The sequence below is a fragment of the Cervus elaphus genome, chromosome 5 (genome assembly GCF_910594005.1).
Source record: "Cervus elaphus chromosome 5, mCerEla1.1, whole genome shotgun sequence".
Lineage (NCBI taxonomy): Eukaryota > Metazoa > Chordata > Mammalia > Artiodactyla > Cervidae > Cervus > Cervus elaphus.
This window is the reverse complement of record NC_057819.1, coordinates 119,390,437-119,413,596: the sequence shown is the minus strand read 5'-3', so window position 1 is coordinate 119,413,596 and position 23,160 is coordinate 119,390,437. Positions and strand designations below refer to the sequence as shown.

The 23,160-nt window shown below is 42.2% G+C and overlaps 1 long non-coding RNA gene across 4 annotated transcripts in view; it reads right to left on the bottom strand.

The window, feature by feature from the left end:
• Positions 1 to 424: 424 nt before the first annotated feature.
• Positions 425 to 23,160, bottom strand: part of LOC122695275 — an 80,017-nt gene continuing 57,281 nt past the window's right edge. For 3 of the 4 annotated variants that reach the window (XR_006341332.1, XR_006341334.1, XR_006341333.1), the window contains 4 exons: positions 4,724 to 4,846; positions 3,894 to 4,053; positions 1,712 to 2,145; positions 425 to 476 (listed from right to left, as the gene is read on the bottom strand). This is a non-coding gene — a long non-coding RNA (uncharacterized LOC122695275). The remainder of the gene's footprint in view (positions 477 to 1,711; positions 2,146 to 3,893; positions 4,054 to 4,723; positions 4,847 to 23,160) is intronic. The other variant, XR_006341335.1, reaches the window with a different exon arrangement.

Below are 23,160 nucleotides of genomic sequence, written 5' to 3'. Positions count from 1 at the left end.
TGCTGAACAGTAGAATAGACAGGGTTTGTTGCAACCTCACAGGCTACACAACCTCATGAACAGGAGACTTGGGACACTAGACTCTAAGCCCCAAGCCTCACAGATGGGGAGACTGAGGCCCAACCGGCACAGCAGTTTGCTCAGAGAGCACAAACGTTTCTGAGGGGAGGCCTATAAAGGACAACTGTGCATTTTTAGTTTTGCAGCATAACCAATTGCCCCCCAAACTTAGCAGCTAAAAACAAACACTTCACTATTATTAAAACAGATAATCAACAAGGACCTACTGTGTATCACAGGGAATTCCCAAGGGGCTTCCCAAGTGGTGCTAGTGGTAAAGAACTCACCTGCCAGTGCAGGAGACGTAAGAGACCTGGATTCGATCCCTGGATCAGGAAGATCCCCTGGAGGAGGGCATGGGAACCTACTCCAGTTTTCTTGCCTGAAGAATCCCATGGACAGAGGAGCCTGGCGGGCTACAGTTCAAACGGGTGCAGACATTTCAATATTGTAAATCAACAGTACTCAAAAATTTTTTTAATTTATTATGTTAGTTTCTGTGGGTCAGGAATCCAAGAGCATCTCAGCTGGGGGCGTCAGACTTGGGGGTCTCTCATAGGCTACCATCAAGGTATCAGAGGGGCTGCAGTTGTCTCCAGGCTCCACAAGAAGAGGATCACTCATGTGATGGTAAGCCGACCTGAGATCCTCGCTGGCTGTTAGGCTGGAGATTTCAGTTCCTTGTTCCATGGCCCCTCAGTAGGACAGTTTACAACATGGCAGCCGGCTTCCTCATAGTCAAAGATGGAAGCCATGGCCTCTTTAAACCTAAGCTTACAGGTGATGTCCCATCATTTTGGTCATATCTTATTCATTAGAATTGAGTTATTTAATACAAGGTCCATCCTGTACCAGGAGGAAAAAGGTTCCATGAGGGCAGAGAGACCAGTTGGGGATCACTGGCTATCACAGAAGCTGCCTACCACCATAACCAAGTATGCTTCCAGGATCGAAGACGGCAGAGGGGGAGAGCCAGGGAGCCTAGGAAAGGGCAGCTAAGAGAAGTGATAGATAAATATGAGAAAGAGAAATATATAGTAGTGGAGAAGAGAAAGAACCTGGTAGAGTGGGAACACAGAAATGGTGGAGGAAGGGAATTAGGGAGCTGGAATGAAGGACATGAGTTATAAGAAAAGAGAAAATAGTTCCTGGGTTCTGGCACCAAAAAACAAAAGTGAAAATAGGATGGAGAATGAATTGGGAGTGGAAGTAGGGGAAGAGAGATGGGAAGCAAAGAGCTCAAGCAGTGTGAGAGCCTTAAAAGTCTCATTCTTCAGATTCCCAGACAGCCTTGCACTGTCCTGAGCAGGTATACCAGAAATAAATGTGGCACCAAACGTTTACTTCTCCTGCATCCACTGAGAAATTTTGCTGCTTTATTAACTACATGGGAGGTAAGAGACTGGCTTTCTCTCCCTTCAGCCCAGCTCTTGACTCCCTGTTTGACTCTGGGTTTAGTGATTCAACCACACTGGAATGCAGGGTCCTTATCAGCAAAATAGGCAGGTTGGCTGGATGATCTTTAAAGTTTTTTTCTAGCTCTAAAACCTCACAAATTACACATCAGGGACTAGAAATGAGGAGTCAGAGTAGAAATGGTCCCTGGATCTGATACAGGCTGCCATTTAGGCAGATCTGATGCAGAACTGACCTGGAGTCCATTTTGCCAAGATGCCAGTCCATCAGTATGCCTCTTGAGGGAAGTTCAGCTCCACTCATTTGTAGTATCTCTGTGCAAGAGAGACTCCATGAGCTTAATTCTCAGCACCAAGATCCCCATCTGATGCTATGTTAGGAACTTAAGACTCTTCAACCCTCAAAATAGTAGGAAGCCACCCAAAGCATGATTTGTTCAGCTGCCAGAGAGCCATTAGGGATAAAGACAAAGCAGAACTCACCAGGAATGTGAGGATCCAGGGCCTCCAAGATACAGAAACTAGGATGCCTGGGTTTCATCACTCTTTTCAGTTGTCAGTGTTTAGAGCTGATACTTACAAAAGGACAGCATCCCATACCTCTGTTGGACCCCTGCCACACCATGGTTCATGAGGTACCCAGGTATATGCACATACTTTCAAAAAGCATCTAAGATACATAGAAAACAAACATATGGATACCAAGGAGGGGAAACGGGTGGGATGAACTGGGAGATTGGGATTGACATCTATGTTGTACAAAGTAATGTATATATAAGAGAACCTACTGTATAGCACAGCTTCCCTGATGGCTGAGCAGTAAAACGATCTACCTGCCAAGGCAGGAGACACAGGTTCAATCCCTGGGTCAAGAAGATCCCCTGGAGAAGGAAGTGGCAACCCACTCCAGTATTCTTACCTGGGAAATCCCATGGACAGAGGAGCCTGGTGGGCTACAGTCCATGGGGTTGCAAAAGACTTGGACGTGACTTAGCAACTAAACAACAACTGAGTATATAGCATAAGGAACTGTACTCAATGCTCTGTGGCGACCTTAATGAGAAGGAAATCCAAAAAAAGAGTGGAGAGAGAGATATATATATAGCTGATTCACTTTGCTATACAGCAGAAACTAATACATCATTGTAAAGCAACTGTACCCCAATAAATAAATATATATATATATTTTTTTTAAGAAAAGCATTGAAGAAGCAAGTCTTTGCTAATCATGGAAATCCACTGATGGTGTAATAAAAACAATCTTGACTATAAAGGCTGTCTATACTTGCTTCTATATCCTCCATCCACTGCAAGTGATGGATGGAGCATTTTGAAAAGGCTTGATATTAAGCCTTGGTTGTGGCCACTGGTTCCATTTCCTAGTGTTTCTATATAAAGAAAATATTTTGAAGGAAAACTTCACTTTCCTAATAATAAGTCTCTAAGAACCTTTTTCTGATTTGCAGAGAATTCAGCTAGAAGACACTTAAGGATGAGGAAGAGTGGGTGTAGTAACTCCCAGGCATGACGGAGAAGCTGAATGTAGCAGATGCGCTGGTGTTCCTGCCCACAGCCACTTACATTTGGCTTGGCTTCCATTTGCCAGCATTTACCATCCAAGAGCTGTCTTGGATTTCGACAGCCCTGCCTGCGTAGAAGGTAGAGTGCTAGGAAATGATTAAATATCATCCACTCTCTCCCCCAGAAGCAGCCCTCCACCAGTGACTGAAGGAGCCCAAATATAAATAACCCTAGGTTCCTCACCCTCACGTGGCACAGATCTGCGGTGTGTCTTTACGCTGTTTCCTAGAGATCCCCGCGAGGATCAAGCCCCACTACCTTGCCTAAGTAGTGACCAGCTCCAAGATTCACTTTGTGTGGACTTCCTTTCCTTTCCTGTATCAACTCCCCCTCTCCTACTGGTGTTGGATGGCATCACCGAATCAATGGACATGAATCTGAGCAAACTCTGGGAAACAGTGAAGGACAGGGAAACCTGGCATGCTGCAGTCACAAAGGATTGAACCCAACGGAGCAAATCAACAACAACAACTGGTGATTCCTGGCATGACTTCTCTAATAAACCATCTGCCCTTAAACTCTCTTCTCGAGACCTGCTTCTAGGTGAACCCAAATTTCTGCTAGGGAACCCAAATTCCTTCCTATTGGAAGGAACAGAAAAAATTTTTTAAAAAGGATTGTTATTTAAGGATTTCTGTAAGCAGTGTGCTCTCCTGGTACATTTAAGAGTTTGTTCACAGTACATTACCCTCCTTTATAGAAATGCTGTAGGACAGATTAGGTAAAAAGTGCTGCCCACAAGACAGACAAGTCAGAAATGAAGATGAAGCATCTCTGAAATGGTCAGGGAGGTTGCTAGGAACATTGATGCAATTTACAAAACTTCTGTTGACTCACAACTTTCCTGGTAGGAGCATCCCTGGAGATGCATGTCCACAGAGTCATCCGGGAAAAGGCACTGACGGGACCAGAGTCTTTTCAGAAGAGACGGTGCTGGAGCTTGGCGATACCCACACTGGATCATATGATTTGCCTCCGGCAGCATCTGGTCCTGAGGCTGCACTGGTGCGGAGTTGGGGGGGGAAGGGAAAGCTGAGACACCATAACTTGAAGGGCAACTGAATAGGAAGCAGCTTACCACATGTGGCCTCAATTTTCCTCTAAAAGCTCATAATACAACTGTCAAAAATGGCACTCTGAACCCAAATTATGAGATAATTATGTTCAGTCCCAAATTCAACACAATAAAGGTTATTTGCTCACAAGCCCTAGCAACCGTCTCATAAGGGGGAGAAAAACACCGTACAAAAACAAAATGTAAACTCACAAGGCAGTAATAAAACGAGCGCACAGCTATTCATTTCAAGTCTATTTTGAAAAGCCTTTGATAATACCAGTAATTCCCCGTAAAGCTCCTATTCTCCTGCCACAATTCCCTTCTGGAGATAGAAAAAGGTTTTTCTGTTCTACTGTCATTCCGTTTAGGGAGATGAAGTCCACTTTCCTTCCCAATTTTATGTTTTTCATTCTTAAATAAAGAAATCCCTGACCACTTTCTATCCAGCTAAGCTTACCGCCTAGGCAGGCTTCAGTGGCAGTATGCATGTGGATCCTTGTTTTGCACAACAACATTCATCCATGGTCTTAAGAAGGTGCTTAAATGGAGCCCAAGAGCCTTGTCCATAAGGTGCTGAAATGTTCCCCCAAAAGGTAAAAATTCAACCAACCATCTGCCAACCTCTAAATATTCAGATGCTTCCGAGCACGCAGGCCTGGTGGTCTTTCGTGTTCTGGAGGGCACCAGGGAGGCTGAGCAACTCCTCACCTCAGGGTACCACTGGCAGGTGTACCTACAAAGAGGAAGGAAGAGATAAGGGCTCAAGATACAGCTTTGATTGCAAGAATAGAAGCATACTTAAACAAGTTCAAGTAAGAGTGGGGACCGGCAGCAGCTTCAGGAGGTGGAGGGGTGGGGGGGAGTGAGGTGGTGGGGAAAGGAAAGGCAGGGCTGTGTGCAGCGTGAGAGGCTTCTAGAAGGGGATGGGCATGTGGGCACTTAGTCCCTTTAATACAGGAAGACATAAAGAAAAAGAAGAGAAGCTGGGGAATTAAATAATAGGAACCAAAACAAAGAGGAAGATACACATTAACTGAGGAATGAAGAAATGTCATCAACAAATGCTTCAGCCAGCACCTCCCTGGCACTAAAGGTCAGCCTGTCCCCTTCAATCAACTAAAACTTGGACTCTGCCTACCGTTCAAGCCCCTTCACAAATATGCATGTACCCACAGTTAAGACTTTCCCCAATTTGCTACTTGGAGAGACACTGCTTTGGGAAACATCCCCAGTGTTCTCCTTTCTTGCTGCAAGTAATAATAAACCCTTCCTTCTAGGTGTGGGGTGAAGATCAGCTGTCCCTAATGTAGAACCAGCCTTTTCAGTACTACAAATATACTACAAAGACCTCATTTATCCACACTTGTCATTCTGCTTTACATGGTTTATATTCTGATTTTTATGGACTAATTTTAAAGAAAGTTGTATTCATTGAAAGGATCAGACAATAGCCAGGACATAGAAGCAACCTAAATGTCTGTTGATGGATGGATGGATAAAGAAGATGTGGTACATAGATATAGTGGAATACTACTCAGCCATAAAAAGAAAAGTGGGTCATCTATAGTGATGTAAGTGGACCTAGCGTCTGCCACACAGAGTAAAGTCAGATAATGAAAAACATATGGTATATTAATGCATAAATATATAGAATCTAGAAAAATGACACAGATGAACCTATTAGCAGGGCAGGAATAGAGATGCAGTCATAGAGAATGGACTTTTGAACACAGGGTGGGAAGGGGAAGGCGGGATGAAATGAGAGAGTAATGATGACATTTATACACTACCATGCATGAACTAGCTAGCTAGTGGGAAGCTGCTCTATAGCACAGGGAGTTAATCCCACTGCTCTGTGATGATCTAGAGGGGTGGGGTGGGTGAGGTGAGGGGGATGTGGGGGGTGGGAGGAGAAGAGTACAAGTACAGAAAATGGGAACTGCATTTGAAATTGAGACCAGCAACTTAACCTTTGTGTGTGCAGAAAGTGTTAGTTGCTCAGTTGTGTCTGACTGTTTTCAACCCCATGAACTATAGCCTGCCAGGCTCCATGGGATTCTCCAGGCAAGAATACTGGAGTTGCCATTCCCTTTCTCCAGGGGATCTTCCTGACCCAAGGATTGAACCTGGGTCTCCCACATTGCAGGCAGATTCTTTATGATCTGAGCCACCAGGGAAACCTGGTTATTGCTATATTAAAACCTTGTAGGAAACGCAAATCAAAAAACTACAAGAGATACACAAAAAAGGAAAAGCAACTGAAACACAACAGTAAATATGGTCATCAAACCACAAGAGAACAGAAAAAAAGAGGAAGGGAAGAAATAAGACCTACAAAAACAAACCCAAAGCAATGAAGAAAATGTCAAGAGGAACATATATATCAATAATTACCTTAAATGTAAATGGATTAAATCTTCCAACCAAAAAACAGAGATTGGCTGAATGAATACAAAAACAAGATGCCATATATATGCTGTCGATAAGGGACCCAATTCAGATTAGGGACACATACAGACTGAAAGTGAGGGAATAGAAAAAGATATTCCATGCAAATGGAAACCAAAAGAAAGCTGGAATAGCAATACTCATATCAGACAAAATAGACTTTAAAACAGACTGTTACAAGAGACAAGGAAGGACACTGCATAATCAATGGATCAATCCAAGAAGCAGATATAACAATTACAAATACATATGCACCCAATAAAGGAGTACCTCAAATGCTAACTAAAGCGACATTTGGTTAAGCCAAATGCTAACATCTTAAAAGGGGAAATGAACAGTAACACAATAATAGTGGGAGACTTTAACACCTTACTTCCACCAGTGGATAGATCATCCAGACAGAAAATTAATAAGGAAACATGAGCCTTAGTTGACAGATTAGACCAGATAGACTTAATTGATATTGATAAAACATTCCATCTGAAAGCAGCAGAATACACTTTTCTTCTTGAGTACATATGAAACATTCTCCAGGATCACATCTTGGGGCACAAATCAAGCCTCAGTAAGTTAAAGAAAATTGAAATCATATCAAACATCTTTTCTGACCACAATGCTATGAGATTAGAAATCAATTACGGGGTGGGGTGGGGGGGACACAAAACATGGAGGTGTCTCTGGTGGCTCATATGGTAAAGAATCGGCCTACAGTGTAGAAGACCTGAGTTCAATCCCTGGGTCAGGAAGATCCCCTGGAGAAGGGACTGGCTACTCACTCCAGTATTCTTGCCTGGAGAATTCCATGGACAGAGGAGCCTGGCGGGCTACAGTCCATAGGGTTGCAAAGAGTAGGACATGACTGAGTGACTAACACTTTCACTTTTCATGGAGACTAAACAATATGTTACTAAACAATCAATAACTCACTGAAGATAACAAAAAGGAAATTTAAAAAAATTACCTAGAGACAAATGACAACAAAAACATGACAAGCCAAAACCTATGGGACCACAGCAAAAGCAGTTCCAAGAGGGAAATTTATAGCAATACAATCTTATACTGGGAAACAAGAAAAATCTCAAACAATCTAGCTTTATACCTAAGCAGCTATAGAAAGACAAACAAACAAAACCCAAAGTTAGCAGAAAGAAAGAAGTCATAAAGATCAGAGCAGAAGTAAATGAAAGAGATGAAGAAAACAATAGAAAAGATCAAAGAAACCAAAAGCTGATTCTTTGAAAAGACAAAAAAAACTGATAAATCTTTATCCAGACTCATTAAGAATAAAAGGGAGAGGACTCATATCCATAAAATTAGAAAAGAAAAAGAAGTTACAACTGACACCACAGATACAAAAGCTCATAAGAGACTACTTCAAGCAAGTATATGCCAATAAAATGGACAACCTAGAAGAAATACACAAATTCTTAGAAAGGTACAACCTTCCAAAACTGAACCAGGAGGAAACAAAAAATAAAAACAGGCCAATCACAAGTACTGAAATTGAATCTATGATTAAAAAACTTCCAACAAACAAAAATCCAGTACCAGATAGCTTCACGGGGAAATTTTATCAAACATTTAGAGTTAATACCTATCCTTCTGAAACTCTTCCAAAAAACTGCAGAGGCAAGAACACTCCCAAGTTCATTCTACAAGACCACCATCATCCTGGTACCAAAACCAAAGATATCATAAAAAAAGAAAATTACAGGCAAATATCACTGATGAACATAGACACAAAGATCCTTAACAAAATACTATCAAACAGCATCCAACAATACATTAAAAGGGTCATACATCATGATCCAGTGGAATTTATCCCAGGGATGCAGTGATTCTTCAATATAATAAATCAATCAATTTGATACACCACATTAACAAACTGAAGAATAAAAACCATATGATCATCTCAATAGATGCAGAAAAAGCTTTTGACAAAATTCAACACCCATTTATGGTAAAAACTCTATAGAAAGTGGGTATAGAGGGAACCTATAAGGTTCAACACAATAAGGGCCATATACAACAAATCCACAGCAAACATCTTTCTCAGCAGTGAAAACTTGAAAGCATTTCCTCTAAGATCAGGAACAGACAAGGATGTCTACCCTACTTTTATTCAACATAATTTTGGAAGTTCTAGCCATAGCAGTCCAAGAAGAAAAAGAAATAAAAGGAATCTAAATTGGAAAAAAAGAAGTAAAACTGTCACTGTTTGCAGATGACATGATACTATGTGTAGAAAATCCTAAAGATGCTACCAGAAAACTACTAGAGCTCATCAATGAATATGGTAAAGTTAAAGAATACAAAATCAATACACATAAATCTCTTGCCTTTCTATATACTAACAATGAAAGATCAGAAAGAGAAATTAAGGAAACAATCCCATTTTCCATCACTTCAAAAAGAATAAAATACCTAGGAATAAACCTATAAGATATTGATGAAAGAAATCAAAGATGATACAAACTGAGAGCTATACCATGCTCTTAGATGGGAAGAATCAATATGGTGAAAATAACAATACTGCCCAAAACAATATACAGATTCAGTGCAATCCCTATCAAAAAATATCAATGGTATTTATTTTACAGAAAGGATGCCATAAACAAAACAAAAAGACAGCCCACAAAATGGGAGAAAATATTTGCAAATAAAGTGACCAACAAGGGATTAATCTCCAAAATATACAAACAGCTCATGCAGCTCAATTTAAAAAAAGAAAGAAAGAAAGTGGGCTGGGGACTTCCCTGATGGTCCAATGGTTAAGAATCCACCTTGCAGAGAAGGGGACTTGGGTTCAATCCCTGGTCTGGGAACTAATGCCTTGGGGCAACTAAGCTTGTGTGCCACGATTAGAAAGTCCATGTACCACAACAAAGATCTCATGTGCCACAACTAAGACCTGATGTAGTCAAATATTTTTTTTAAAAATTCATTAAAAAATGGGCAAAACATCTAAATAGACATTTCTACAAAAAGACATATGGATGGCCAAAAAGCACATGAAAAGGGGTTCATAAGACTAATTGTTAGAGAAATGCAAAACAAAAGTACAATGAGGTATCACCACATAGCACTCAGAATGGCTATCATCAAAAAGTCATCAAACAATAAATTCAAGAGAGTGTGGAAAAGGAACCCTTCTACATTGTTGTTGGGAATGTAAATAGGTACAGCCACTATGAAGAACAGTATAGAGATTCCTTAAAAATCTAAAAGTAGAGCTACTATATGATCCAGCAATCCCATCCCTGGGCATATATCCAGAGAAAACCATAATTTGAAAATATACATGCACTCCAATGTGATTGTAGCACTGTTTACCATAGCCAAGACATGGACGGAGGAGCCTGGTAGGCTATAGTCCATGGGGTCACAAAGAGTCGGACATGACTCAGCGACTTCACTTGCACTTTTCACTTTCATGCGTTGCAGAAGGAATGGCAACCTACTCCAGTGTTCTTGCCTGGAGAATCCCAGGGACAGGGGAGCCTGGTGGGCTGCCGTCTATGGGGTTGCACGGAGTTGGACACGACTGAAGCGACTTAGCAGCAGCAGCAAGACATGGAAACAGCCTAAATGTCCATTGACAGAGGAATGGCTAAAGAAGATATGGTACACAGGTAGAATAATAGCCATTAAAAAGAATGAAATAGTGCCATTTGCAGCAACACAGATGGACCTAGAAATTGTCATACAGAGTGAAGTTAAGTCAGACAAAGACAAATATCATATGGTATCACTTATATGTGGAATCTAGAAAAATTGTACAAATGAACATATTTACAAAACAGAAATAGAATCACAAGTGTAGAAAACAAACTTATGGTTACCAGGGCAGGGCGTAAAAGAGTGGAAGATAAACTGGGAGATTGGGATTGATATATACATACTACTATATATAAAATAGATATCTAAAAGAACTTACTGTATAGCACAAGGAACTCTACTCAATACTCTGTAATGACCTACAATGGGAAAAGAATCTTAAAAAGAGTGAATATATGTATAACTGGTGCACTTTGTGGTACACCAGAAACAACACAACACTGAAAATCATCTCCACTCCAATGAAAAATTTTTTAAAAAGAAGACTATTATCTGCTTCAACACAGGTTCTTTAAACCTCTTCCAGCTCCCTGATCAGAGCCTTTGTCCACCCCTCATCTGTTACTCCTCCCAATCTTTCTATCTGCTTCTTACCCATGCTTTCCTGCTACTCATTTCATAACAATACTCTCTTGTCCCATAGTATGTGATCTCTTTGAAACCTCCGAAGCCTTTGCGTATTCCAGGGTGATGGAAGTTATCACTGGAGGTTAGGTGATGCCTTTAAGATATCCTGAGTTAACTGATGCCTTGAACATGCCCCAGGGAAGACCCTGAACACCGAAAATCTTCCTGATCTGCTTGGCACCCTCACCTCTTTTGCTACACACACACTTACTCTGCTTTCATTTCTGGTTTCATTTGGGACTTCACATTTCTGATTCCAACCATAAGAGTTCTCCGTGCTTTTTTATCAGACTGGAGAGAGAGTGTGTGCAGGCACAGATGTACCAAAGAGGAAACAGTAACTCTGATGGTCCTGCCTTTATTCCTTCTCTTGCCTTCCTGTCCTCAGCTGCCTCTGAAACATCCAGGTGCAAGACTGCTACATACCACTATGTATGTATGTATGTATGATGGAGCTCACACAGCTCCATCAGCCCTGTCCCTGGAGGGAGGCTTGGCCAAGGTCAGGCTGAGCCTGGTGCCTGTGGAGATGCTTTGAGGTTGACCGTACAGGAGGGTGTATCCTGCTGGAAAGCCTGTCCCTGGAGATTTGGGTCCTGCAGATCCTGTCTTCATTTCCTCTGCCCTGATTCTGATGGTGACAAGGGATCAAATGTACTGCTGGCGTCAGTGTTTGCCGATTACCCAAGAGTCCTCACAAGACACCTCTGGCCCACAGCCCAAGTTCCATGAGGGTAGTAATAAACTCTCACTGCTTTGGAAGTGTAGCACTCAGCACCGATCCTGGCCAAAAGCAGCTGATTCTTATCAGAGGCTGAAGGACGAGTTTTACTAGAGTTCCCATGCCCAAACTTGAAAAGCAAGTTCAGCTGCCCCTTTACTCCACTCACTTGAGGTTCCATCCTATTCTTTAAAAAAAGGCCAAATGCTCTAGCTCTCTAATGACTCTTGAGATCACCATGTGGCCCAGTGACCACTGGCTGCGAGTCACTGAAGCTGATCAACTGGGCTGGTTTGCCTGGGACTGAGGGATCACCTGGGACTTTGGCATATTTGATGCTAAAAGTGGGAAAGTCCCAAGCAACCCAGGACAAGTTGATCAGTTTTTCAGAACTCCTGCTGTCAGAACCCTCATGTGTGCACAGGATAGAGTCTTTCCCTGGAGACTTGGATGGGGAAGGAGCAAGGAGGAACAGGAATTTTCATCATCACCACGTAACTGGACTGTATTCTGCTGCGGCTGCTAAGTTGCTTCAGTCGTGTCCGACTCTGTGTGACCCCTTAGATGGCAGCCCACCAGGCTCCACCGTCCCTGGGATTCTCCAGGCAAGAACACTGGAGTGGGTTGCCATTTCCTTCTCCAATGCATGAAAGTGAAAAGTGAAAGTGAAGTCGCTCAGTCATGTCTGACTCTTCGCGACCCCATGGACTGCAGCCTACCAGGCTCCTCTGTCCATGGGCTTTTCCAGGCAAGAGTACTGGAGTGGGTTGCCATTGCCTTCTCCGGGACTGTATTCTAAGTCTTGCCAAAATGGGATGTTGATGGTTATTTGTAGGTTGAGGACTGTTATCACTGGTCCAGAATTGGGCCATGGCCCTGGAATACCCAAACCTTCCTTCCCTCCACCATCCACTCATTCCTGCAAGGTCACCAGGGAACCTCTACTCACTGAAGACAAAGTGCAGCAAAAGGATACTTTTGCTGAATCAGAAGCAAAGCACATATCCAATCCTGAAGGTCAACCCATGCCAATGTGAAGAAAAGCCCTGCCAGCAAAGTCCCCTTTGAGCAGAGACAAAGAAGAAGGCAGGGGTACATGGGCAAGAGTATTTGCCCCAGTGGCCAAAGTCATGTGGGTCTCCTAGCCAGAGCAGGGGGAATATCAGTTGAGCCTGAAACCAAGACCCCTCCTACCCCTCAACCCCTTGCAAGCACTGCCATCCAAAATCAGGCAGTGGCTGGGTCTTCAGGTCATGCCTTATTTTCCTGGAATCCTTACATGCAAAGGATACAAAGAGACTGGGCATGTGCTCTGGGACCTTTAGCTATTTTAAAAGTTCTATGTCTATAGCCCATTAAAATGCCCTGATTTGACCAATTTATTGAGCTTGCCTCCTTTGGGGGGAGCCAAGTTTCCTCTGCTTTGGAAGCTATTACTGGGTAAGTATAAGTATGTAAGTATTCACAGTACTGGTGGTTAACAGTCCCAAGCTTTGGTGTTTTTAAAGGTATCTGTTATATGGGAAAAGAATCTAAAACAAAAAATGAGTAGGTATATGTATAACTGATTCACTTTGTTATACACCTGAAACTAACACAACATTGTAAACCAACCATATTCCAATTAAAAATAATTTTTTAAGACGTCTTTGATTCAAACAATAAATGCTGAAGAGGTGTGGGGAGAAGGGAACTCTCCTACCCTGTTGGTGGGAATGTAAACTGGTACAGCCACTATGGAGAACAGTACGGAGGCTCCTTAAAAAACCAAAAATAGAGCTACCATATGACCCTGCAATCCCACGCCTAGGTATTTATATACGGAGAAAAACATGATCCAAAAGGATACATGCAGCCCAATGTTCACTGCAACATTGTTTACAATAGCCAAGATATGGAAGCAACCTAAGTCTATTAACAGTGGAATGGATGAAGAAGATGTGGTACACATATCCAATGGAATGTTATTCAGTCATTAAAAAGAATGAAAAGATGCCATTTGCAGCAGTATGGATGGACCTAGAGATTGGTACATTGAGTGAAGTAAGTCAGACAGAGAAGGAGAAATATTGTATAACATCCTTTCTATGTGGAATCTAAAAAGAAATGATACAAATGGACTTACAAAACAGAAAGAGACTCATAGACTTAGAGAAGGAACTTACAGTTGCCAGGGGGAATAATGTGAGGGAGGGATAAGTAGAGGGTTTGGGATGGACATGTAAACACTGATAGATTTAAAATGGATAACCAACAAGGACCTACTGTACAGAACAGGGAACTCTGCTCGATGTTATGTGGCAGCCTAGATGGGAAGGAAGTTTGGGGGAGAATGGATACATGTATATGTATGGCTGAGTCCCCATCACTGATCACCTGAAACTATTACAACATTCTTAATCAGCTATACCCCAATACAAAATAAAAAGTTTAACAAATAAATATCTGTGATTGGCTTAAGGTGAAACTTTAGCTTCTCAGTTTCCTCACCTATAAACTTGACTGAACTAAATTTGGGGCATTAAGGTTTCTTTTGACTTTATGATTCATCTCTCTCTCTCTCTTTCTCTCTCTCTCTCTCTCTCTCTCTCTCTCTCTCTCTCTCTCTCCCCCTCTCTCCCTCTCTCCCTCTCTCCCTCTTTCTTCTCTCTCTCACATACACACACATTCTGCTTTATTTCTGGATATTAACTCCAAATGTCATGCCAAACTATATTAGAGCCTGAGGCAAAAAAAGGAAAAATCAGTAGAACTCGTCCTCTACTTAAATATTGATATTTTGTTTGTGGGGTTTTTGCATTAATTTGGATTTTAATGCACTATTTAAAATCTTGACTTAGCTGGATTTTTGGTGCCCCCTTAAATGGTGTGCCCAAGGCAAGCGCCTCACTTGCCTTGCCCTAGTTCCAATCCTGTTAGCCCCTCTCTCCCTCTGGGTGATGAGGGAAGGGAGACTTCACAGATGGGGAGAAAGAAGAGACTAATGGATTCATTCTATGAAGTTAGCCAGGGCCAGCTGTAGTGGTTGTTTTATTATTGGTAACCCATTCTGGTGGCTTAGACAGTAAAGAATCTGCTTGCCAAAGCAAGAGACACTGATTTGATCCGTTGGTCAGGAAGATCCCCTGGAGAAGGGAATGGCGACTCACTCCAGTATTTTTGCCTGCAGAATCCCATGGACAGAGGAGCCTGGTGGGCTACAGTCCATGTGATCACAGAGTCAGACACGAATGAGCGACCAACACTTTCACTTTTTCACTTTCAACCCACCTATAATTTCTAGTTTTTTATTTTAGTTCCCCCAGACTAACAATTCTTTGAGTATGGGGACCCTCATATCTTTTTTTTTTTTTCCAGTCTTGGCCTCTACACATCAAATGCCCAGCACAGTTAAGCACTGAATTATTAGAATAAAATGACAAGACACACAATGAATTCTAGATTTCACACCCACCCTTCTCTTGACCTTCCAGAAGACACCTATCTGTCATTAAAATTATTTTTAAGTTCAGATGATAAAAACACAAGCAGCTAGAAAACCAGAAAGGTAAAACTGTGGCTTTGGTACAATGTTATCAGACAACAAGGAAGAAATCTGGGGTTTGTTCTTTGCTTTTTTCTTCTGACAGTCAAGATGAGTACAAGGGGACTTCACTGGTGGTCCAGTGGCTAAGACTCCATGCTCCTAACGCAGGGAACTCAGGTTTGATTGCTGGTCAGGGAACTGGATCCCACATGCTGCAGCTAAAGATTCTGCATGCCACAACAAAAAAATCTCGCAACCCACAATGAAGATGGAAGATTTGCATGCCACAACTAAGACCCAGGGCAACCAAATAAATAAACTTTTAAGTTTTTTCTTTTTAAGAGGAGCAGAGGGAGGTAAGATGCAGACAAACAAGCTTCATGGAGCCAAGAGGATTCCCAAAGTGTGAGGAAGGTCGCTGTTCTTTGACCTAACAAACCAAAGGATACATATTACCCACTGGCTTGGGACAGAATTTGCAGGAAAACCTGACTCCATTCATCTGGTCTTGGGATGGAGCATAAAGGACTTAGTATTGAAATGGGATCCGAGGTGGAAGGGAGGGGGTATATGTGTACTTACAGCTGATTCACTTTGTTTTACGGTAGAAACTAACACATTGTAAAGGAATTATACAATTTTTTAAATTAAAAAAACCAGGATCTGTGAAAAGTCTGCATTAGAGGACGTTTCAAAGGACTTTTATTTCTTTCAATTAAATGCATAAATAAAAACTAATAGTATAATAGGGCTTCCCTGGTGGCTTAGCTGGTAAAGAATCCACCTGCAATGCAGGAGACCTGGGTTCAATCCGTGGGTTGGGAAGATCTCCTGGAGAAGAGAATGGCTACCCACTCTAGTATTCTGGCCTGGAGAACTCCATGGACTGTATGGTCCATGGGGGTCACAGAGTCGTACACGACGGAGCAACTTTCACTTTCTTTCAATAGGTATAATAACGGATTCCTGCTGAAGTGCTAGCAAGCCTTGATCTATCATGATAGAAGGCACTGAACTGAATTCTCTACTTGTACAACCACTAACTGTGTGCCCTTGAGCAAATCACTTGCCTTCTCTATGCTTTCACTTCTTTATCTGTAAAAAAGGATGTTGGACGAAATGGCTGCTCAGATCCCTTCCACCTCTGACATTATGGGGGGTGGGGGGGGGTGGGGGACACAACTCAAGGGCTGAAGGCAAGTTTGTTTATTAAACACTCGCTCCCATTGTCTTTCTGCCCTATTGGCCTTTCTCCCATCAGAAGTGTCAAGTTTTTTTTTTTTCAGTATTTATTTATTTGGCTGCCCTGGGTCTTAGTTGCAGTATGTAGGATCTAGTTCCCTGACCAGGGATCGAACTGCAGCCCCCTGCATTGGGAACTCAGAGTCTTAGCCTCTGTACCAGCAAGGAAGTCCCAGGAGTGTCAAATTGTTAATTAGTAGGTTTTCAAACATGAAAAATACAAAGTTTTACTGTACATTTGGTTAGGGTTTTTTTTTTTAGTGGTTTTTTGGTACATTTGGGAAGAATGAAGGTTTACCTTTTAAAGCAGAAAAATAGAGCTTGCTTAGGAATCTAACAAGTCACACCCCCCAAAAAAATGAAATGGAAGATCCTGAAAATCTGGGACTTCGTGCAAAGAAAGAACAAGAATCGTGTTGGTTTTTTTTTTTTTAAAGATTCTCCTTCCATTTGCAACATCTTTATGCTTCCTTTATGGATTTCTCCATCTTTTTCAACTCTACAATGAGCTATTTTAAGTCTGTTTTCCTTCTCGACAGTAATACTGTTCAGAAAGGCAATTTAATTGTCATCATACTTTTTCTTAGTCTTTCAAGACCTTTCATTACGGTGAAATAATTTTAGGTGCACCAAGCACAAATCCATTAAATACTTTCCTTATTTCACTAATGAACTATTGTGGGTGGTAAAAATTAATTTCATTCCACCCGTGATACTCACATATCTGTTAAATTTTTATAGCTGAGAAATGAAGGTTGCAACTAACTGAAGGCAAATGAGAGTCTCCTCTTAAAATGTTAAGTCTGTTGTTTCATTTATGCCAAGATGTATCTGAAGCAAAAAAAAATCTATAAAAATACTTCACGAAATGAAAACGGCTCAACAGTTCCAATCTCAGGGTTGCTGCTGCAGAGGTTTTTATAGGCTGGATATGCTTAGGAATTAGAAGGCCCCTGTGTTCATGCATTGGAAGAAAATCGAGCAGATGTGCTTAAGCCTGTCCCAGTGGGCAAATCATTTGCAGGCTTGCACGGTACCAACAATGTCAAGGTCCTGGATTGAATTGCCACTTAGCTCAGCCAGTGTGGCTCAAGTCCACAGCTCAGGCTGTGGTGCTAACACCTCCCATTTCACACCTCCACCCAGGGGAGGTCACAAATGAGAAGGGTAGAGGATGTGTGGACAGAGTCAGTCAAACCCTTCCCTGCTGCATGGAAAGGAACTCCAAACTCAGGGCCTACTGACAGAGGGCCAGGGAAGCCACTCCGACAGGCAAAGGACAACACCTCATAACAGTCACAGGTCAGACCCATGAACTCTGGCTGAAAGGTGCATTGAAAAGAAAAACAGGGACTTCCTGACAGTCCAGTGGTTAAGACTTCACCTTCCAAGGCAGGGGGTGCAGGTTCAAATCCATGAGGCTAAGATCCCATATGCTTCACAGCCAAAAAAACAAAATATAAAACAGAAGCAACACTGTAACAAATTCAGTTGTTTAGTTGCTAAGTCGGGTCAGATTCTTTTGCTACCTGGTGGACAATAGCCCACCAGGTTGCTCTGTCCATGAGATTTCCCAGGCAAAAATACTGGAGTGGGTTGCCATTTCCTTCCCCAGGGAATCTTCCCGACCCAGAGATCGAACCCACATCTCTTGCATTGGCAGGCGGATTCTTTACCACTGAGCCACCAGGGAAGTCCCGTAACAAATTCAATGAAGACTTTCAAAATGGTTCACATCAGAACAAAAGAAAGAAAAGAAAAACAGAAATCATCCTATCACACTGATGACAATAATGATTTCATTGGTAAAGGGGGGGGTGGGGTGGGGAATAAGAATGTGTCTTTAGAGAAATAGCACAATAGCCAGAGTTCTCTTTAGGGAGACAGGACAAGTGTCACACGGCAAGAAAGGTCCAAGAACCGTCCCTGAAGATATATACTTCCAGAACCACCAATGGCCTTGACAGAGGTGAAATTGGGACTGACTAGTCAGTGCTTCCTTCCTTATAGTCTCTTCCTGAACCCACTCTGATTTACTCGAGGTCAGCACCTTAGGTGGAAGGAGCAGAGTGTGGATTTTTCTTTAGTCACATTTAATTCCAGTTTCTGCCTTCAAATATATGCAAAGTGTTCCAGAGGGCTCCAGGAGCTTGGTGCTTGAACCCCTGCTACTGTTTTTTCCTTCATCTCTTATTCTGGATTCCTTTCTCATTTCTCTCCACCTTTCTTTCTAAAACCCAAATGGTTGATTGATGAGACGAAATGATCACTGATAAGAAGAAGACAGCCTAAGACAAAAATCCCCCAAGTCATGTCCTGTGGCCCCGGTGTAATTACTCAGGAGAGTCTGTTGTAGTTCATCCCACTGCTGAGTTTAGGGCTTAACCACATAACCAGGAAGATCAGTGATGACTTTAAAGAAAAAAAAATGAAGAAAAGGGCCATCAGAATGCAGTGGTCATATTTTTTCCATCTATAAAAACCATTACTTTGTTGTACTTCCATTTATCCACTCACACACACACAACCTGATACCTTTATTATTTTTAACTCTATGAAATGGCAGCGAGCCATGTTAGCCTGCAGAGAATTATCAGTGGAGTCTGCCTTTAAAAAGAATGAAGGAAAAAAAAGAGGTTTCTCTCCTCAAGTGACAGTAAATTGGATAAATGCTATTTTTAGATGAAATACATCTAACTAATGTCCAGATGTGATTCCACCACATGAAGAGAAAAACAAATCTATCTAAAGCACTGAGCTGTACTTGAAAACATTCTGTAAAGATTTCTGGTAATAGCGATTTATCATGGAAAGGCTGAGACACGTGGTACTGACCGGCAGCCTCGGCAGAGGTTCCCTCGGGAACAACATCTACACACGTGGCTTCAACATGTAGACGATCCCAAGGTTTACATTCCTGATTTAATTGTTACTGACTCTCTGGGCTCACAACTCGTCGGCAGTATCTCTCCATGTGAGCAGAGGAAATAAGGGGAGAACACACGAGTCCAGATTTCTGTGCTCAGCCAGTGGGGTCCTAGGATGGCTGACGTCACAAGAGATCATGTACTTTTTCAAAGGATGCTGCTTCTGCTCCGGACAGTTTTGGAAGTCCTACTCATTCACTCAGCAAATACTATTTAAACACCTACAGTCTTCCAAGCTGAGCATAAAGTGATGAGCAGAACAAACACAGCCCCTGTCCTCAGTTAGAGTCTAGCGGAATATCTTTTGGAGCCCAGATTGCAAATTATGAGAGAAAAATCAAATCTTATTACTTTGGTGACCCAAAGAGCAGTCCCAGTCTTTGCTATGGTGCATGAACTTGAATAATGTCTGGCCATTGGAAACATCAGTCCCTGAAATATAGTCACTGAAGATACTTAAAATAACATGACAGGGGCTTTAAGAGAAGAGTTACAAAGAAATGACTGGGAGGTGGTGTCATCACTGGAATAAAGCGATGGCCTCTCCAGGTGATTCTCTCTGCCATTTCTGCTCCTACGTAGGGAGGAAATGGGGAGAGGTTGTGGCAGGGAACGAGGGCGAGTTGGGCAAGGGATAAAATCCCTGGTGGCACAATGGTTAAGACTCTGTGCTCTCAATGCAGGGAGCCCAGGTTCGATCCCTGGTCAGGGAATGAGATGCCACATGCTCCAACTAAGAGTTTGTATGCCTAAGGAACTAAGGAACTCACCTGTTGCAACTAAGACACAGTGCAACCAAATAAATATACCTTGAAAAAAAAATCTGGATAGAGGAGGGAGGGGGATAAAAGCATTAAATGAAGGCAGCTTCAGAGTTGAGCCTAGATAGTTAGAAAACCGTGGTCAAGGTGTAATGGACTCCATCAAAGAACTGGATGTGGGGACTTCCCTGGTGGTCCAGTAGTAAAGAATCGGCCTGCCAATACAGAGGATGTGGGTTCAATCCTTGGGAAGATCCTGCATGCTGAAGGGCAATTAAGTCCATGTGCTGCAACTGTTGAGCCCACACACCCTACATACAGCCGGTGCTCCGCAACAAGAGAAGCCACTGCAATGAGAAGCCCAAGTACTGAAACTAGATAGTAGCCCTGGCTCGTCACAATTAGTGAAAGCCTATGCACAGCAACAAAGACCCAGCACAGTCGAAAATGAATGAATAAATAAAGACAGAAAAAAATTTAAAAACTGGATGGGGAAGCACAGGAGCTAGGTCTACAATGTGGGCACCAAAGTCCAGGGGAGTAGAAGAGTTAAGTGGTTTTTTTGTTTTTGTTTTTTTTTTCCAGATTAAAGATGGATTTGCATGTAGCCCTCTAAACTCTCCTACTCGAAAGCTCTTATAAATATCCCACTCTCTGCGAAGAAATTTAGCGGCAACCTGGGGTGTGCCTTGTAGGCATGAAATCGAGCTGATCGAACTGATGAAGATATCAGGCTTGAAACATCAGTTTCACTCACATTACCCTCGACAACTCAACTAACCAGGACAGGCCGGGGCTGGCTTCCTTTCCCTCCATAAGAGCCACCCCATCGGGATAATCTTTTAAGCCTAGCAGATCAGAAATATCCTTATCTTGTGTTTCTTGGCACCATGGCTGATGCTGCTTCCCTATAGGGACTCTGATGGAGTTGATCTCAACCCCAGTACCCTGATTTACCCTGGTGGTTTTATTTTTTATTGGCGTATAATTGCTGTACAATCTGTCAGTTTCTGCTCTACAACAAAGTGAATCAGCTATAAATATACCTATGTCCCCTCCCTCCCACTCCCCCACCCGACCCCTCTAGATCATCACAGAGCACCAAGCTGAGCTCCCTGTGTTACAAGGCAGCTTCCCACTAGCTATCTATTTTACACGTGGTGGTGTGTGTGTGTGTGTGTATATATATGTCAGGGCTTCTCTCCTAATTCATCCCACCCTCCCCTTTCCCCACTGTGTCCACAGGTTCCTTCTCTGTCTGCATCTCTCTTCCTGCCCTGCAAATAGGTACATCTATACCTTTTTTTCTAGATTCCATAACACTGGTGGTTTTAAAATATACCTCAAATATACATCTATGGGATGGCCTGGTGGGTGGGACCAGACTTCCCTACTTGGGTACATACAGAGCTTTTTTTTTTTTTTTCAATCAGTTTTATAAACTGGTCTCTATGCAAGATTCTGTTAGATAAAACAAAATAATTCAGAGCAGGTTCTAGTATATATTTTTATAGAAAACAAGGTGGGATGCTTGAAATAGCTGTTCTAGACCAAGAGTCAGCAGTCATTTCAACCATATGTGGATGAACCAGGCTAGACTGTGGGGTAAGCAGATTCCTTTTGTGGTCTATTAAGCCCCAGGCATGGACAAAAAAGAAAATAATAAGAAATCAATAAAAGAAGAGGTACATCAGAGAAAGAAAAGGATTAATTTCTACAATAGTGGTTTGGAGGCCTTTCTTCCCAGAAAATGTACACTTATACACATTCACATAATACTCTGCAAACCATCCATAGGGCTCTGTCAACTGTGAAGACCCTCATCTAGGGACCCAGGTTGAAAACATCCATGGGAGGCCTCCCTCACAGCAACAACCTTTGGTTACCCTATCAGTTACATAGGGTGCCTGCTGTGAAGCCAATATTCTGGAATTCTCATTTTTATTTAATGTGACTCTGATTTTTCCTAGTTATACTCATATGGATGTTGCTATGAATTGCAGTGTTTTTCAGTCACTAAGTCATGTCTAACTCTTTGTGACTCCATGGACTGCAGCACGCCAGGCATCCCTGTCCTTCACTATCTCCCAGAGTTTGCTCAAATTCATGTCCATTGAGTCGGTGATGCCACCCAACTATCTCATCCTCTCTCACCCACTTCTCCTCCTTCCCTCAATCTTTCCCAGCATCAAGGTCTTTTCCAATGAGTTGGGTTTTCGCATCAGGTGGCCAAAACATTGAAGCTTCAGCATCAGTCCTTCCAGTGAATATTTAGAGTTGATTTCCTTTAGGATCGACTGGTTTGATGAACCACAGTGAACCACACCCAAAGTTTTGGACATAGGCTTTCAAATGTTTTGCTTAGGATTCATCTCATTTAATAGGCTTTATCAGTTACTCTCCAATCCATATCTTTAGATCTCTAATTTGAAGAAATAACGTAATTGTCAGATTCAGGTGAAGTCTACCACTTGCCAAAGGTGTTTCAACACGTGTATTAATAGCTCCCCTTGGAAGAACAAACAATTGAGGCTTTTGCTGGAGACATCTAATATTATTTGGTTATTTTAATAGCACTAGCCTCCTCCTGGTGTCATCATTAAGCCTCATACTCCCTTAGGCCTTGATGGTTGTTGATACTGACACTTTAAATCAACCTCTATTTAAAACCTTAAGACCAGGACTTCCCTGGTGATCCAGTGGCTAAGACTCTGCATTCCCAATGCAGAGGGTCCAGGTCTGATCCCTGGTCAGGGAACTATATCCCACATGCCACAACCAAGGGTTTGCATGCCACAACTGAGACCCGGCACAGCCAAACAAATTTTTTTTAAGTACAGTTAAAAAAAAAAAATAACCTTAAGACCAAGTAATTGTGACTGAGTCATTACCCTGTTATGCTTGATCCTTACTCAGAATAATCATTGCCTTTCTGGCCACCCTTCCTCTCTTGTACTAACAGAATAGTGTTTAATTCCAGCACAGACTTTCCCTTCTGAGTTCTGGCCTCACATATCCAGTGACACATACCAGAGATACCTTAAACTCAACATGCCTAAAGCTAGACTCTTCTTTCCTCCAGATCTACTCTTCCACCTGTCTGCCTGCACACACCACCACATAGACCATGCTTAAGACAAAGTTATTTGGACTTCTTGCTTCTTCTCCACTCTTGTG